We start from the raw sequence: 16619 nt of genomic DNA on the forward strand, positions 1-16619 counted from the left end.
TGTTACCGAGCCATCTTCTTCCTTCAGGCTGCTGATAACAGAGCTCTCTCTGTGTACCTTTTGGAAGAAGTAACGCGAGCACGTCTCATCCTGCTCGATGGAGCGGACTCTGGACCGGAAGATGATCTTGGAGGCCTCCTTGGCAAAGAGCGAGGCCTGCTGGCTCTTCACCTCTTGGAGGTCCTCCTTGACCTCGACCCCCATTGACTGCAACCGGAGTAGATTTTGCATAATTTTCTGGAGTCGGGACAGTTCCCTCTGTCTCTCTCTCGCTTTCTGAACACCTTTGTGGATGAAGAACCTCTTGATGTTCTCCTTAATCGCTTCCCACCAGTGAACTGGAGACTCAAAGAGGGGTTTCACGGTCCTCCAACCTTTGTAATCACTTTTGAGTTCCTCAACGTTCTCTGGGGTCAGCAGTGTCGCATTGAGCTTCCACGTCCCTCTGCCAACCCGCTGGTCGTCCTGTAAGTGACAGTCGGCCAGTAAGAGGCAGTGGTCGGAGAAGAACACCGGCTTGACGTCGGTGGATCCGACCGTGACAGCACGGGACACAAACAGGAAGTCAATCCTGGAACGGGCAGACCCGTCCGATCTTGACCATGTGTATCTGCGCTGCGCTCCGTCTGCAGGTTTGCTGAAGACGTCGTGCAGTTTGGCATCTTTAACTGTTTCCATTAGGAATCTGGACGTAGCGTCCAGTTTGCTGTCGTCACTGCCGGATCGTCCAGCCACATCGATGATGCAGTTGAAGTTAACGCCTAGGATGACCGGCCTGGATGTCGCCAGCAGCAGTGGGAGCTGCTGGAAGACGGTCAGCCGCTCGCTGCGTTGTACCGGGGCGTACACATTGATCAACCGTAGCGGAGCGTTGTTGTCCATCACGTCTGCTACGAGGAGGCGGCCGCCCACCACCTCCTTAACTTCGGAGATGGTGAAGTTACCTCCCCGCAGCAGAATACCCAGGCCGGAGGAACGGCAATCATTACCCCCCGACCAGATCGATGGCCCGTGGGACCACCATCGCGACCACTGCCTGTAGGTGCTGAGGTGTGGTATTCCACACTCCTGCAGAAACAGTAGGTCAGCTTTGACCTTGGCAAGTTAATCCAAGGTTGAAACACATTGCGTAGTAGATTTAATGCTACGCACATTAATGGAAGCAATTCTTACACCCATTTTTAACAAAAAATTAGTTGTTGCTTCCCATACCATTTGTCCTCGCTAGTCCCATTCCTTCGGGATGTTCCTGCATACCCATCGTGTGCGCAAGCAGTTTCACGTTGGTTGGGCTCAGAAACCCCTCCTGATTTTTCATGCAGGGTTTGCTCCGCTCGGGTGACATCGGGGAGGGGGGGGTCTTGTAGGCAGAGGGGATTGGGTTGTCCTCAGCTGCTTCCATCTGTTCCTCCTTGAATAACATCCCGGCTCCCGGTCTCCCGGAGCTCAGGTGCGCCAGACGTGTCTTTGCTCCCGGTGTCGCAGAGATGAGATGCGTTTGCCACGTCGTTACGTGTGGGGCATTGGGGTTGGGGCACGCCGGGCCCATCACAGCTTCCAGTGCCCGGGGGCTGGGATGCTTTATCATCCATCTCGGAGTTCTGCCGCCTCTTTTGAAGGGGCTGTCGTTCCAGCATTTCCCCGTCCAGTGAAGAGGAGTTGTTGCAGGCTGATTCAGAAGAGAGCCTCCTCTTGCCACTGGTTTGGGTGGTGGCTTTGGGATGTTTTTTCTTTGTTGTTTTCCTCTGGACCACTTGCCACTGACCTGTTTGTCCATCTGCTGCCTCCTCCTCCATTGATTCTGTCTGTGGAGGAGGGGTTTCCGGGCGCTGGGTAGGTGCTGGGTCGTTGGTTTCAGCTGCCTCCCCTTCCTTCTCAGGTTGAAGTTCTTCACTGCAGAGAAGGTTGCTGGTCTCCTTTCGAACAGCGGACGCCTTCGTCGAACCTTCTCCCGGCCTTTCCTTGGACCTTGCCGCCTGAGCATAGCTGAGGCAACGTTTGGGGCAGGTCTTGTAGAGATGGCCTGCCGCACCGCACAAGTTGCAACACTTAGTCTGCTTACAGTCCTTGGTCTGATGGCCTTCCTCCTTGCAGTTCTTGCAAACAACCGTGCTGCAGTTGGCTGCCATGTGACCAGATTTGCCACAGGTGCGGCAAACTCTGGGCTGCCCAGCGGAGACCAAGAAGCCTCGACTTCCCCCGATAGCGAAGCTGGAGGGAGGGTGGATGATGGCTCCACTGGGATCTACCTTCAAGGTCACCTTGACCTGCCGCTTGCTGGTCCAAATCCCAAAGGGGTCCTTGACATCAGTGCTGCTGCCGGCCACCTCGACGTACCTGGCGAGAAAGGTGAGTACATCCACCACCGGAACATGGGGGTTGTAGAGGTGAATCGTCACCACCCGGTCCCGTTGTGACGGAAGCGTGAAGAGCGGCTCCGCTGTGAGGATCGACAGTGGCGCCCGGTCCCCTTTCTCCTTGAACGCCTTCAGGAACTTGATGCATCCCGCCACGTTCCGGAACGTCACGTCGAAGTATCCACTGCTGGGGAAATCCTGCAGGCAGAAGACATCCGTTGCTTGAAATCCGCAGCAATCGAAGAGAATTTTCTTGATGAAGAAGGTGCGATCGACCGGTGCATCTCCTTCCTTGTCCTTCACGGCCACCCGAACGGTGTTGCGCACTCCCTGGCCCGAAGCTCGAAAATTGGTTATAGCCATTTTACTCAAAGCTTCCCCAGGATCAAAAGGCAAAGATCATGGTTTCTTCTCAATCAAATAAGCACTGATAAGAACAGATACTACACTTGATCTTAGCCAAAAGGCCGAGAAGCGATGATTTGAATAAAAATATTTACCATAGTCTTGCTGGGGGTAATCTGTGTGGAGAAACAGATTTGTGTTCACATTGGCAGCTGAGAATCATGTGCAGATTCACATCTTGAACACAATGGTTTCAGTCTCTGAAACATTCAGCATGGAATGGATTGGGATTGGTGTCGATCTTTGAAACATTAAATGGACATTACCATTCATACTTCTTTCATTTAAGCTTAGTTATCTCGGCACCCTCTCGTATGAATATCTAACCTCTTGCACCAAAAGTAGGGAGTGAAATAGTTATTCCACTCTGTTTTCACAAAATATAGAGTGGTTCAATTTTTTGCCAAATTAATTAATTTTACGATTCACAGCTGCATCATTTCAATGTATGGGTTTTCTGCCTAAATATTTGCGATAAATGCATTAGTATTGAGTTGTGTAACATTCCTCTGTCCGCTATTTTATGAAGTTGTCAAACAGTTAATTGGAAAAAAGGTTCACTCTTGCATGATACAGATGCAGCACTGTTAAAATTGTTGAAATATCAAAGTGATTACATTTACATTTTGGTCCGGCCAATGATCACATCTCAGAGTAGGACAGAGTCCTAAGCTCGTCAGGAAGTCCTTGCTCCAGTTGTTTTCTTTGATCATGCTGTTCCTGAATGTGTCCTGTCCAGCAGGTTGCTGATGCCTCTTGACCCAGGTAACAGAATCGAGCCATTTGATTCATTGCATTCTTGAGAATAGCTGCACAATTTCAGTGACGGGTTTGTTTAGGGACTGTGTCGAGTTTCCCTCATGTTCCCACATAACATTTTTGCCAATTAATGAAATCTGTGAGCTCTGGTTACCGACCCTGCTGCCAGTTGAAAACAATTTCCCTTTCTTTACCCAATCAAAAACTGTCTTAATTCTGAACATCGGGATTAAATCGCCCCCGAACATTCTTTCCTCTAAGGAGAACAATCCCAGCTTCTCCAGTCTCTCCCCATCACTGAAGTCCTTGTGCTGAGGACTGTTTTTGCCGAAGGATGTTTGGGCAGAAATCCGCGTCTGCTGCAGTGCTGATCCTGCTCTGTGTTCCCTGGAACATTTTGTCTCTCCAGCGCATGGCCGAGAATTCCAGGGAATTTCTCACTGTCTCGCAATAAGTGTATTGGAAAGACGCCCAATGTAATCACTATCTGAGGGTGGGAGTGGAAATCGAGATTTGCTGGGCAGGAGCTGAAATCCGCCACTGCAGCTTTTACAAGAGGACGCTTAGTTTCTCCTCAGTGACAGTGTTTGAGGTTGGGAACTTCCTGCTGTGAAATGGTAGGAGACGGTCAGTTGAATGCATTCTCTCACTAACATCAACCAGCGCAAATTTATACCTCGAACTGTATGGGGAGCTGGCAATGAACCGTAAGATGGTGTCGGGAAGCGATCTGGGTTTGGGTGTGGTGAATACAACCTCTCAGTGTCTGCATTGCTGTCTGTGCAAATTAATGCACACAAAATATTGACAATAAATTCTCTGAAGTAAATATTTACCATAGTCTTTACAGCAGTACTCTGTGGGGAGAAACAGATTTGTCTTAACATTGCCTGCTGAGAACCATTGGAGATTTACCTCTTGAACAAAATTGGTTCAGGAATCGCAACGTTCAGTATTGCACGGATTAGGGATTGGTGTCAAACTTTAAAACATTAAATGGACATTATCACACATGCGCATTTCATTGAAACTTTTTGATCACTGCACCCTCTGTAGGAATATCTACCCACCTGCAACAAAGGAAATGGTTATTCATCTCTGTTTTCACAAAGCATGGCCTGGCTGTAATTGTTTCCAAAATAATTTATTTTGCATCATTTTAATTTATAAGTTTTCTGCCTGAATCTTTGTGATAAATGAATGACTGGACAGTATTGAGTTGTATGGCATTCCTCTGTCCGCTATTTAATGCAGCTGTTAAACAGCTCATTGTGGAAAAATGGTTCACTCTTGTATGATACAAGGGCAGTACTTTTTAATCCAGTTTGTTGAAATATCAACTTGGATGAATCTACATTGTGGTCTGGCCATTGATCACATCTCAGAGTAGGACAATGTCCTGATGTGTTCAGGAAATCCTCGCTCCAGTCGGTTTGTTTTCCTGGGCAGCAGCTGAAATCCGCCATAGTAACCTTTGAGAGAGGACGCTGACTTTCCCCTCGGTGACAATGTTTGAGGTTGGGAACTTCCTGCTGTGTAATAGTAGGAGACGGTCAGTTGAATGCATTCTCTCACGAACATCAACCAGCGCAAATTTATACCTCGAACAGTATGGGGAGCTGGCAATGAACCGCAGGATGGTGCAGTGAAGCGATCTGGGTTTGGGTGTGGTGAATACAACCTCGCAGTGTCTGCCTTGCTGTCTGTGCAAATTAATGCACACAAAATATTGACAATACATTCTCTGAAGAAAATATTTACCATAGTCTTTATAGCGGTAATCTGTGGGGAGAAACAGATTTGTCTTAACATTGTCTGCTGAGAACCATTGGAGAATTACCTCTTGAACAAAATTGGTTCAGGAATCACAACGTTCAGTATTGCACGGATTAGGGATTGGTGTCTAACTTTAAAACATTAAATGGACATTGTCACACATGCGTATTTCATTGAAACCTTTTGATCACTGCACCCTCTGTAGGAATATCTACCCACCTGCAACAAAGGAAATGGTTTTTCATCTCTGTTTTCACAAAGCATGGATTGGCTGAAATTTTTTTCCAAAATTATTTATTTTACATCATTTTAATTTATAAGTTTTCTGCCTGAATCTTTGTGATAAATGAATTAATGGACAGTATTGAGTTGTATGGCATTCCTCTGTCCGCTGTTTAATGCAGCTGTTAAACAGTTCATTGTTGGAAAAATGGTTCACTCTTGTATGATACAAGGGCAGCACTTTTTAATCCAGTTTGTTGAAATATCAACTTGGATGAATCTACATTGTGGTCTGGCCATTGATCACATCTCAGAGTAGGACAGAGTCCTGATGTGTTCAGGAAATCTTTGCTCCAGTCGGTTAGATTTCCTGGGCAGCAGCTGAAATCCGCCACTGTCGCCTTTGAGAGAGGACGCTGTCTTTGCCCTTGGTGGCAATGTTTCAGGTTGGGAATGAGGTGCTGTTGAAATAGTGGGAGAGGGGAAGGTGAAACCATTTCTGTCACTAATATCAACTGGGGAAAGTTACACCTCTAACAGTTTTAGAACATGGAAGAAGGAGCCAAAGAGTAGCGGGAAATGTAGTGAAGGGATTTGGGTTTGGGTATTGTGAACATTATCTCTGAATGTCAGAATTATTGTTTCTGGACATTGATACAAACAAAACATTGACAATCAATGATATGAATAAAAATATTTACCATAGTCTTGCTGGGGGTAATCTGTGTGGAGAAACAGGTTTGTGTTAACATTGGCAGCTGAGAATCATGTGCAGATTCACATCTTGAACACAATGGTTTCAGTCTCTGAAACATTCAGCATGGAATGGATTGGGATTGGTGTCGATCTTTGAAACATTAAATGGACATTACCATTCATACTTCTTTCATTTAAGCTTAGTTATCTCGGCACCCACTCGTATTAATATCTAACCTCTTGTACCAAAAGTAGGGAGTGAAATAGTTATTCCACTCTGTTTTCACAAAATATAGAGTTGTTCAATTTTTTGCCAAATTAATTAATTTTACGATTCACAGCTGCATCATTTCAATGTATGGGTTTTCTGCCTAAATATTTGCGATAGATGCATTAGTATTGAGTTGTGTAACATTCCTCTGTCCGGTATTTGATGAAGCTGTTAAACAGTTAATTGGAAGAAAGGTTCACTCTTGCATGCGACAGATGCGGCACTGTTAAAATTGTTGAAATATCAAAGTGATTACATTTACATTTTGTTCCGGCCAATGATCACATCTCAGAGTAGGACAGAGTCCTAAGCTCGTCAGGAAGTCCTTGCTCCAGTTGTTTTCTTTGATCATGCTGTTCCTGAATGTGTCCTGTCCAGCAGGTTGCTGATGCCTCTTGACCCAGGTAACAGAATCGAGCCATTTGATTCATTGCATTCTTGAGAGTAGCTGCACAATTTCAGTGGCGGGTTTGTTTGGGGACTGTGTCGAGTTTCCCTCATGTTCCCACATAACATTTTTGCCAATTAATGAAATCTGTGAGCTCTGGTTACCGACCCTGCTGCCAGTTGAACAATTTCCCTTTCTTTACCCAATCAAAAACTGTCTTAATTCTGAACATCGGGATTAAATCTCCCCCTAACATTCTTTCCTCCAAGGAGAACAATCCCAGCTTCTCCAGTCTCTCCCCATCACTGAAGTCCTTGTGCTGAGGACTGTTTTTGCCGAAGGATGTTTGGGCAGAAATCTGCTTCAGCTGCAGTGGTGATCCTGCTCTGTGTTTCCTGGAACATTTTGTCTCTCCAGCGCATGGCCGAGAATTCCAGGGAATTTTCACTGTCTCGCAATAATTGTATTGGAAAGACGCCCAATGTAATCACTATCTGAGGGTGGGAGTGGAAATTCAGATTTGCTGGGCAGGAGCTGAAATCCGCCACTGCAGCTTTTACAAGAGGACGCTTAGGTTCTCCTCAGTGACAGTGTTTGAGGTTGGGAACTTCCTGCTGTGAAATGGTAGGAGACGGTCAGTTGAATGCATTCTCTCACTAACATCAACCAGCGCAAATTTATACCTCGAACTGTATGGGGAGCTGGCAATGAACCGCAGGATGGTGTAGTGAAGCGATCTGGGTTTGGGTGTGGTGAAAACAACCTCTCAGTGTCTGCATTGCTGTGTGTGCAAATTAATGCACACAAAATATTGACAATAAATTCCCTGAAGAAAATATTTACCATAGTCTTTACAGAGGTAATCTGTGGGGAGAAACAGATTTGTCTTAACATTGCCTGCTGAGAACCATTGGAGATTTACCTCTTCAACAAAATTGGTTCAGGAACCGCAACGTTCAGTATTGCACGGATTAGGGATTGGTGTCTAACCTTAAAACATTAAATGGACATTATCACACATGCGCATTTCATTGAAACTTTTTGATCACTGCACCCTCTGTAGGAATATTTACCCACCTGCAACAAAGGAAATGGTTTTTCATCTCTGTTTTCACAAAGCATGGATTGGCTGAAATTTATTTCCAAAATAATTTATTTTGCATCATTTTAATTTATAAGTTTTCTGCCTGAATCTTTGTGATAAATGAATTAATGGACAGTATTGAGTTGTATGGCATTCCTCTGTCCGCTGTTTAATGCAGCTGTTAAACTGCTCATCGGGGAAAAATGGTTCACTCTTGTATGATACAAGGGCAGCACTTTTTAATCCAGTGTGTTGAAATATCAACTTGGATGAATCTACATTGTGGTCTGGCCATTGATCACATCTCAGAGTAGGACAATGTCCTGATGTATTCAGGAAATCCTTGCTCCAGTCGGTTAGATTTCCTGGGCAGCAGCTGAAATCCGCCACTGTAGCCTTTGAGAGAGGACGCTGACTTTCCCCTCGGTGACAATGTTTGAGGTTGGGAATGAGGTGCTGTTGAAATAGTGGGAGAGGGGAAGGTGACTCCTTTTCTGTCACAAATATCAACTGGGGAAAGTTACACCTGTAACAGTTTTAGAACATGGAAGAAGGAGCCAAAGAGTAGCGGGAGGTGTAGTGAAGGGATTTGGGTTTGGGTATTGTGAACATGATCTCTGAATGTCAGAATTATTGTTTCTGGACATTGATACAAACAAAAAATTGTAAATCAATGATTTGAATAAAAATATATATTTTTTTAAATTTCCAAAATATACTTTATTCATAAAAATCTGCAAAAATTACATTGCCAAACAGTTTCAAACAGCACCAAAAAATACAAACATTGCAAGGGAGATCAGTTTCCTTCTATACTATCATGAGTTTCTTCACAACCCTTCGATTTCACGATTGTCATGCCAATTACAGTTTCACATTTACAGCAAATGAAAATATCAACGATACAGTTCAAGGGGTTTCCCATGGATCCAGCCCCTCAGTTCAGCTTGGTGGGGGGACCTTACACTGTGGTCTTTCCCCATTGAGCCTTTGCTGCGGCTGCACCAAGCTTTAGTGCGTCCCTCAGCACGTAGTCATGGACCTTGGAATGTGCCAGTCTGCAACATTCGGTGGTGGACAACTCTTTGCGCTGGAAGACCAGCAAGTTTCGGGCAGACCAATGGGCGTCTTTCACCGAATGGATCGTCCTCCAGCAGCAGTTGATGTTTGTCTCGGTGTGCGTCCCTGGGAACAGCCCGTAGAGCACAGACTCCTGTGTTGCAGAGCTGCTTGGGATGAACCTTGACAAAAACAACTGCATCTCTTTCCACACCTGCTTTGCAAAGGCACATTCCAGGAGGAGGTGGGCGACCATCTCTTCGCCACCACAGCCAACGCGGGGACACTGTGCGGAGGGGGCGAGACTTCGGGTGTGCATGAAGGATCTGACGGGGAGGGCCCTTCTCACCACCAGCCAAGCTACGTCTTGGTGCTTGTTTGAAAGTTCTGGTGATGAGGCATTCCGCCAAATGACTTTGACGGACTTCTCGGGTTAGCATCCGACAGGATCCACCGTTTCCTTTTCCCTTAGGGCCTTGAGGACATTCCGTGCAGACCACTGCCTGATGGACCGGTGGTCAAAGGTGTTTTCCCGCAGAAACTGCTCCACGAAGGATAGGTGGTGCGGCACCGCCCAACTGCATGGAGCGTTCCACGGCAATGTGACCAGGCCCATCCTTTGCAACACCGATGACAGATAGAACCTCAGCATGTAGTGACACTTGGAGTTTGCGTACTGGGGATCTACACACAGCTTGATGCAGCCGCACACGAAGGTGGTCATCAGGATGAGGGCCACGTTGGGTACATTTATCCCGCCCTTGTCCAGAGATTTGAACATCGTGTCCCTCTGGACCCGGTCCATTTTAGATCCCCAGATGAAGCAGAAAATGGCTCGGGTGACTGCCACGGCGCAGGAGTGGGGTATGGGCCAGACCTGCGCCACGTAGAGCAACAACGTGAGCGCCTCGCACCTGATGACCAGGTTCTTACCCACAATGGAGAGAGATCGCTGCCCCCACATGCCCAACTTTTGTCGTACCTTGGCTACTCGCTCCTCCCACGTTTTGGTGCATGCCCCGGCCCTTCCGAACCATATCCCCAGCACCTTCAGGTAATCTGACCTGACGGTGAAGGGGACAACGGATCGGTCAGCCCAGATGCCAAAGAACATGGCCTCGCTCTTGCCGTGGTTAACTTTGGATCCCGAGGCCAGTTCGAACTGGTCGCAGATGCTCATCATTCTGCGCATGGACAGCGGATCCGAGCAGAAAACGGCGACGTCATCCATGTCCAGGGAGGTTTTGACCTGAGTGCCTCTGCTGCCTGGGATTGTCATCCCTCTTATGCTCGCATCCTTCCTAATAGACTCAGCAAAGGGTTCAATACAGCAAACAAACAAGACCGGGGACAGAGGACAGCCCTGTCTGTCTCCAGATTTGATCGGGAAACTTTCAGATTCCCACCCGTTGATTGAGACTGCGCTACTGATGTTTGTGTCGAGCAGTTGGATCCAATTGCAGATTCCATCCCCAAACCCCATTTTGGAAAGCACGTCCATCATGTAGGTGTGCGATATCCTGTCAAAAGCCTTCTCCTGGTCCAGGCTGATGAGGCAGGTGTCCACCCTCCTGTCCCGCACATAGGTGATCGTATCCCTGAGTAGCGCGAGACTATCAGAGATCTTCCTGCCGGGTACAGTGCCGGTCTGATCAGGGTGAATCACCAACTCCAGAGTAGACTTGACTCGACTGGCTATGACTTTGGACAGAATCTTGTAATCAACATTAAGCAGTGAGATGGGCCGCCAATTTCTGATTTCTGCCCGCTCCCCCTTCTGCTTGTAAATGAGGGTGATGATGCCTTTTCTCATGGATTCTGACATGCTGCCAGCCAGGAGCATACTCTCGTATACTTCCAGCAGGTCCGGGCCGACCCAGTCCCACAGGGCCGAGTACAACTCGACCGGTAAGCCGTCGCTCCCGGGAGTTTTACTCGTCTCGAAAGACTCGACGGCCTTTGTCAGCTCGTCCAGAGTTAGCGGCTTGTCCAGTCCCTCCCTCCTGCTGTCATCTAAGACCTCTGTGATAGATGACAGGAAGGACTGGGAGGCTCTGCTGTCTGTGAGCTTCGCGTCATACAGCCCAGCATAAAAGGATTTGCTGATCCTTAGTATGTCGGACTGCGAAGACGTTACCGAGCCATCTTCTTCCTTCAGCCTGCTGATAACAGAGCTCTCTCTGTGTACCTTTTGGAAGAAGTAACGCGAGCACGTCTCATCCTGCTCGATGGAGCGGACTCTGGACCGGAAGATGATCTTGGAGGCCTCCTTGGCAAAGAGCGAGGCCTGCTGGCTCTTCACCTCTTGGAGGTCCTCCTTGACCTCGACCCCCATTGACTGCAACCGGAGTAGATTTTGCATAATTTTCTGGAGTCGGGACAGTTCCCTTTGTCTCTCTCTCGCCTTCTGAACACCTTTGTGGATGAAGAACCTCTTGATGTTCTCCCTAATCGCTTCCCACCAGTGAACTGGAGACTCATAGAGGGGTTTCACGGTCCTCCAACCTTTGTAATCCCTTTTGATTTCCTCAACGTTCTCTGGGGTCAGCAGTGTCGCATTGAGCTTCCACGTCCCTCTGCCAACCCGCTGGTCGTCCTGTAAGTGACAGTCGGCCAGTAAGAGGCAGTGGTCGGAGAAGAACACCGGCTTGACGTCGGTGGATCCGACCGTGACAGCACGGGACACAAACAGGAAGTCAATCCTGGAACGGGCAGACCCGTCCGATCTTGACCATGTGTATCTGCGCTGCACTCCGTCTGCAGGTTTGCTGAAGACGTCGTGCAGTTTGGCATCTTTAACTGTTTCCATCAGGAATCTGGACGTAGCGTCCAGTTTGCTGTCGTCACTGCCGGATCGTCCAGCCACATCGATGATGCAGTTGAAGTCACCGCCTAGGATGACCGGCCTGGACGTCGCCAGCAGCAGTGGGAGCTGCTGGAAGACGGTCAGCCGCTCGCTGCGTTGTACCGGGGCGTACACGTTGATCAACAGGAGCGGAGCGTTGTTGTCCATCACGTCTGCTACGAGGAGGCGGCCGCCCACCACCTCCTTAACTTCGGAGATGGTGAAGTTACCTCCCCGCAGCAGAATACCCAGGCCGGAGGAACGGCAATCATTACCCCCCGACCAGATCGATGGCCCGTGGGACCACCATCGCGACCACTGCCTGTAGGTGCTGAGGTGTGGTATTCCACACTCCTGCAGAAACAGTAGGTCAGCTTTGACCTTGGCAAGTTAATCCAAGGTTGAAACACATCGCGTAGTAGATTTAATGCTACGCACATTAATGGAAGCAATTCTTACACCCATTTTTAACAAAAAATTAGTTGTTGCTTCCCATACCATTTGTCCTCGCTAGTCCCATTCCTTCGGGATGTTCCTGCATACCCATCGTGTGCGCAAGCAGTTTCACGTTGGTTGGGCTCAGAAATCCCTCCTGATTTTTCATGCAGGGTTTGCTCCGCTCGGGTGACATCGGGGGGGGGGTCTTGTAGGCAGAGGGGATTGGGTTGTCCTCAGCTGCTTCCATCTGTTCCTCCTTGAAAACTTCACAGCTTCCGGTCTCCCGGAGCTCAGGTGCACCAGACGTGTCTTTGCTCCGGTGTCCCGGAGCTGAGATGCGTTGGCCACGTCGTTACGTGTGGGGCATTGGGGTTGGGGCACGCCGGGCCCATCACAGCTTCCAGTGCCCGGGGGCTGGGATGCTTTATCATCCATCTCGGAGTTCTGCTGCCTCTTTTGAAGGGGCTGTCGTTCCAGCATTTCCCCGTCCAGTGAAGAGGAGTTGTTGCAGGCTGATTCAGAAGAGAGCCTCCTCTTGCCACTGGTTTGGGTGGTGGCTTTGGGATGTTTTTTCTTTGTTGTTTTCCTCTGGACCACTTGCCACTGACCTGTTTGTCCATCTGCTGCCTCCTCCTCCATTGATTCTGTCTGTGGAGGAGGGGTTTCCGGGCGCTGGGTAGGTGCTGGGTCGTTGGTTTCAGCTGCCTCCCCTTCCTTCTCAGGTTGAAGTTCTTCACTGCAGAGAAGGTTGCTGGTCTCCTTTCGAACAGCGGACGCCTTCGTCGAACCTTCTCCCGGCCTTTCCTTGGACCTTGCCGCCTGAGCATAGCTGAGGCAACGTTTGGGGCAGGTCTTGTAGAGATGGCCTGCCGCACCGCACAAGTTGCAACACTTAGTCTGCTTACAGTCCTTGGTCTGATGGCCTTCCTCCTTGCAGTTCTTGCAAACAACCGTGCTGCAGTTGGCTGCCATGTGACCAGATTTGCCACAGGTGCGGCAAACCCTGGGCTGCCCAGCATAGACCAAGAAGCCTCGACTTCCCCCGATAGCGAAGCTGGAGGGAGGGTGGATGATGGCTCCACTGGGATCTACCTTCAAGGTCACCTTGACCTGCCGCTTGCTGGTCCAAATCCCAAAGGGGTCCTTGACATCAGTGCTGCTGCCGGCCACCTCGATGTACCTGGCGAGAAAGGTGAGTACATCCACCACCGGAACATGGGGGTTGCAGAGGTGAATCGTCACCACCCGGTCCCGTTGTGACGGAAGCGTGAAGAGCGGCTCCGCTGTGAGGATCGACAGTGGCGCCCGGTCCCCTTTCTCCTTGAACGCCTTCAGGAACTTGATGCATCCCGCCACGTTCCGGAACGTCACGTCGAAGTATCCACTGCTGGGGAAATCCTGCAGGCAGAAGACATCCGTCGCTTGAAATCCGCAGCAATCGAAGAGAATTTTCTTGATGAAGAAGGTGCGATCGACCGGTGCATCTCCTTCCTTGTCCTTCACGACCACCCGAACGGTGTTGCGCACTCCCTGGCCCAAAGCTCGAAAATTGGTTATAGCCATTTTACTCAAAGCTTCCCCAGGATCAAAAGGCAATGATCATGGTTTCTTCTCAATCAAATAAGCACTGATAAGAACAGATACTACACTTGATCTTAGCCAAAAGGCCGAGAAGCGATGATTTGAATAAAAATATTTACCATAGTCTTGCTGGGGGTAATCTGTGTGGAGAAACAGATTTGTGTTCACATTGGCAGCTGAGAATCATGTGCAGATTCACATCTTGAACACAATGGTTTCAGTCTCTGAAACATTCAGCATGGAATGGATTGGGATTGGTGTCGATCTTTGAAACATTAAATGGACATTACCATTCATACTTCTTTCATTTAAGCTTAGTTATCTCGGCACCCTCTCGTATGAATATCTAACCTCTTGCACCAAAAGTAGGGAGTGAAATAGTTATTCCACTCTGTTTTCACAAAATATAGAGTGGTTCAATTTTTTGCCAAATTAATTAATTTTACGATTCACAGCTGCATCATTTCAATGTATGCGTTTTCAGCTTAAATATTTGCGATAAATGCATTGAGTATTGAGTATTGAGTTGTGTAACATTCCTCTGTCCGCTATTTGATGAAGTTGTTAAACAGTCAATTGGAAAAAAGGTTCACTCTTGCATGATACAGATGCGGCACTGTTAAAATTGTTGAAATATCAAAGTGATGAAATTTACATTGTGGTCCGGCCAATGATCACATCTCAGAGTAGGACAGAGTCCTAAGTTCTTCAGGAAGTCCTTGCTCCAGTTGTTTTCTTTGATCATGCTGTTCCTGAATGTGTCCTGTCCAGCAGGTTGCTGATGCCTCTTGACCCAGGTAACAGAATCGAGCCATTTGATTCATTGCAATCTTGAGAGTAGCTGCACAATTTCAGTAGTGGGTTTGTTTGGGGACTGTGTCGAGTTTCCCTCATGTTCCCACATGACATTTTTGCCAATTAATGAAATCTGTGAGCTCTGGTTACCGACCCTGCTGCCAGTTGAAAACAATTTCCCTTTCTTTACCCAATCAAAAACTGTCTTAATTCTGAACATCGTGATTAAATCTCCCCCGAACATTCTTTCCTCTAAGGAGAACAATCCCAGCTTCTCCAGTCTCTCCCCATCACTGAAGTCCTTGTGCTGAGGACTGTTTTTGCCGAAGGATGTTTGGGCAGAAATCCACCTCTGCTGCAGTTGTGATCCTGCTCTGTGTTCCCTGGAACATTTTGTCCCTCCAGCGCATGGCCGAGAATTCCAGGGAATTTCTCACTGTCTCGCAATAAGTGTATTGGAAAGACGCCCAATGTAATCACTATCTGAGGGTGGGAGTGGAAATCGAGATTTGCTGGGCAGGAGCTGAAATCCGTCACTGCAGTTTTTACAAGAGGACGCTTAGTTTCTCCTCAGTGACAGTGTTTGAGGTTGGGAACTTCCTGCTGTGAAATGGTAGGAGACGGTCAGTTGAATGCATTCTCTCACTAACATCAACCAGCGCAAATTTATACCTCGAACTGTATGGGGAGCTGGCAATGAACCGCAAGGTGGTGTAGTGAAGCGATCTGGGTTTGGGTGTGGTGAATACAACCTCACACTGTCTGCCTTGCTGTCTGTGCAAATTAATGCACACAAAATATTGACAATAAATTCTCTGAAGTAAATATTTACCATAATCTTTATAGCGGTAATCTGTGGGGAGAAACAGATTTGTCTTCACATTGTCTGCTGAGAACCATTGGAGATTTACCTCTTGAACAAAATTGGTTCAGGAATCGCAACGTTCAGTATTGCACGGGTTAGGGATTGGTGTCTAACTTTAAAACATTAAATGGACATTATCACACATGCGCATTTCATTGAAACTTTTTGATCACTGCACCCTCTGTAGGAATATTTACCCACCTGCAACAAAGGAAATGGTTTTTCATCTCTGTTTTCACAAAGCATGGATTGGCTGAAATTTTTTTCCAAAACAATTTATTTTGCATCATTTTAATTTATAAGTTTTCTGCCTGAATCTTTGTGATAAATGAATTAATGGACAGATTTGAGTTGCATGGCATTCCTCTGTCCGCTGTTTAATGCAGCTGTTAAACAGCTCATTGGGGAAAAATTGGTCACTCTTGTATGATACAAGGGCAGCACTTTTCAATCCAGTTTGTTGAAATATCAACTTGGATGAATCTACATTGTGGTCTGGCCATTGATCACATCTCAGAGTAGGACAAAGTCCTGATGTGTTCAGGAAATCCTTGCTCCATTCGGTTTGATTTCCTGGGCAGCAGCTGAAATCCGCCACTGTCGCCTTTGAGAGAGGACGCTGTCTTTGCCCTTGGTGGCAATGTTTGAGGTTGGGAATGAGGTGCTGTTTAAATAGTGGGAGAGGGGAAGGTGAATCCATTTCTGTCACTAATATCAACTGGGGAAAGTTACACCTGTAACAGTTTTAGAACATGGAAGAAGGAGCCAAAGAGTAGCGGGAGGTGTAGTGAAGGGATTTGGGTTTGGGTATTGTGAACATGATCTCTGAATGTCAGAATTATTGTTTCTGGACATTGATACAAACAAAACATTGACAATCAATGATTTGAATAAAAATATTTACCATAGTCTTTCTGGGGTCATCTGTGTGGAGAAACAGATTTGTGTTAACATTGGCAGCTGAGAATCATGTGCAGATTCACATCTTGAACACAATGGTTTCAGTCTCTGAAACATTCAGCATGGAATGGATTGGGATTGGTGTCGATCTTTGAAACATTAAATGGACATTACCATT

The 16619-nt window shown here is 47.4% G+C and overlaps 2 pseudogenes; both read right to left on the minus strand.

Moving 5' to 3' along the window:
* Positions 1–2727: 2727 nt before the first annotated feature.
* On the minus strand, positions 2728–2836 carry LOC137360901 (U2 spliceosomal RNA; annotated as a pseudogene).
* An 11034-nt stretch (positions 2837–13870) lies between these two features.
* Positions 13871–13979, minus strand: LOC137360902 (U2 spliceosomal RNA; annotated as a pseudogene).
* Between the last annotated feature and the right edge of the window lie 2640 nt (positions 13980–16619).

The sequence above is a fragment of the Heterodontus francisci genome, unplaced genomic scaffold (genome assembly GCF_036365525.1).
Source record: "Heterodontus francisci isolate sHetFra1 unplaced genomic scaffold, sHetFra1.hap1 HAP1_SCAFFOLD_397, whole genome shotgun sequence".
In the NCBI taxonomy this organism is placed as follows: domain Eukaryota; kingdom Metazoa; phylum Chordata; class Chondrichthyes; order Heterodontiformes; family Heterodontidae; genus Heterodontus; species Heterodontus francisci.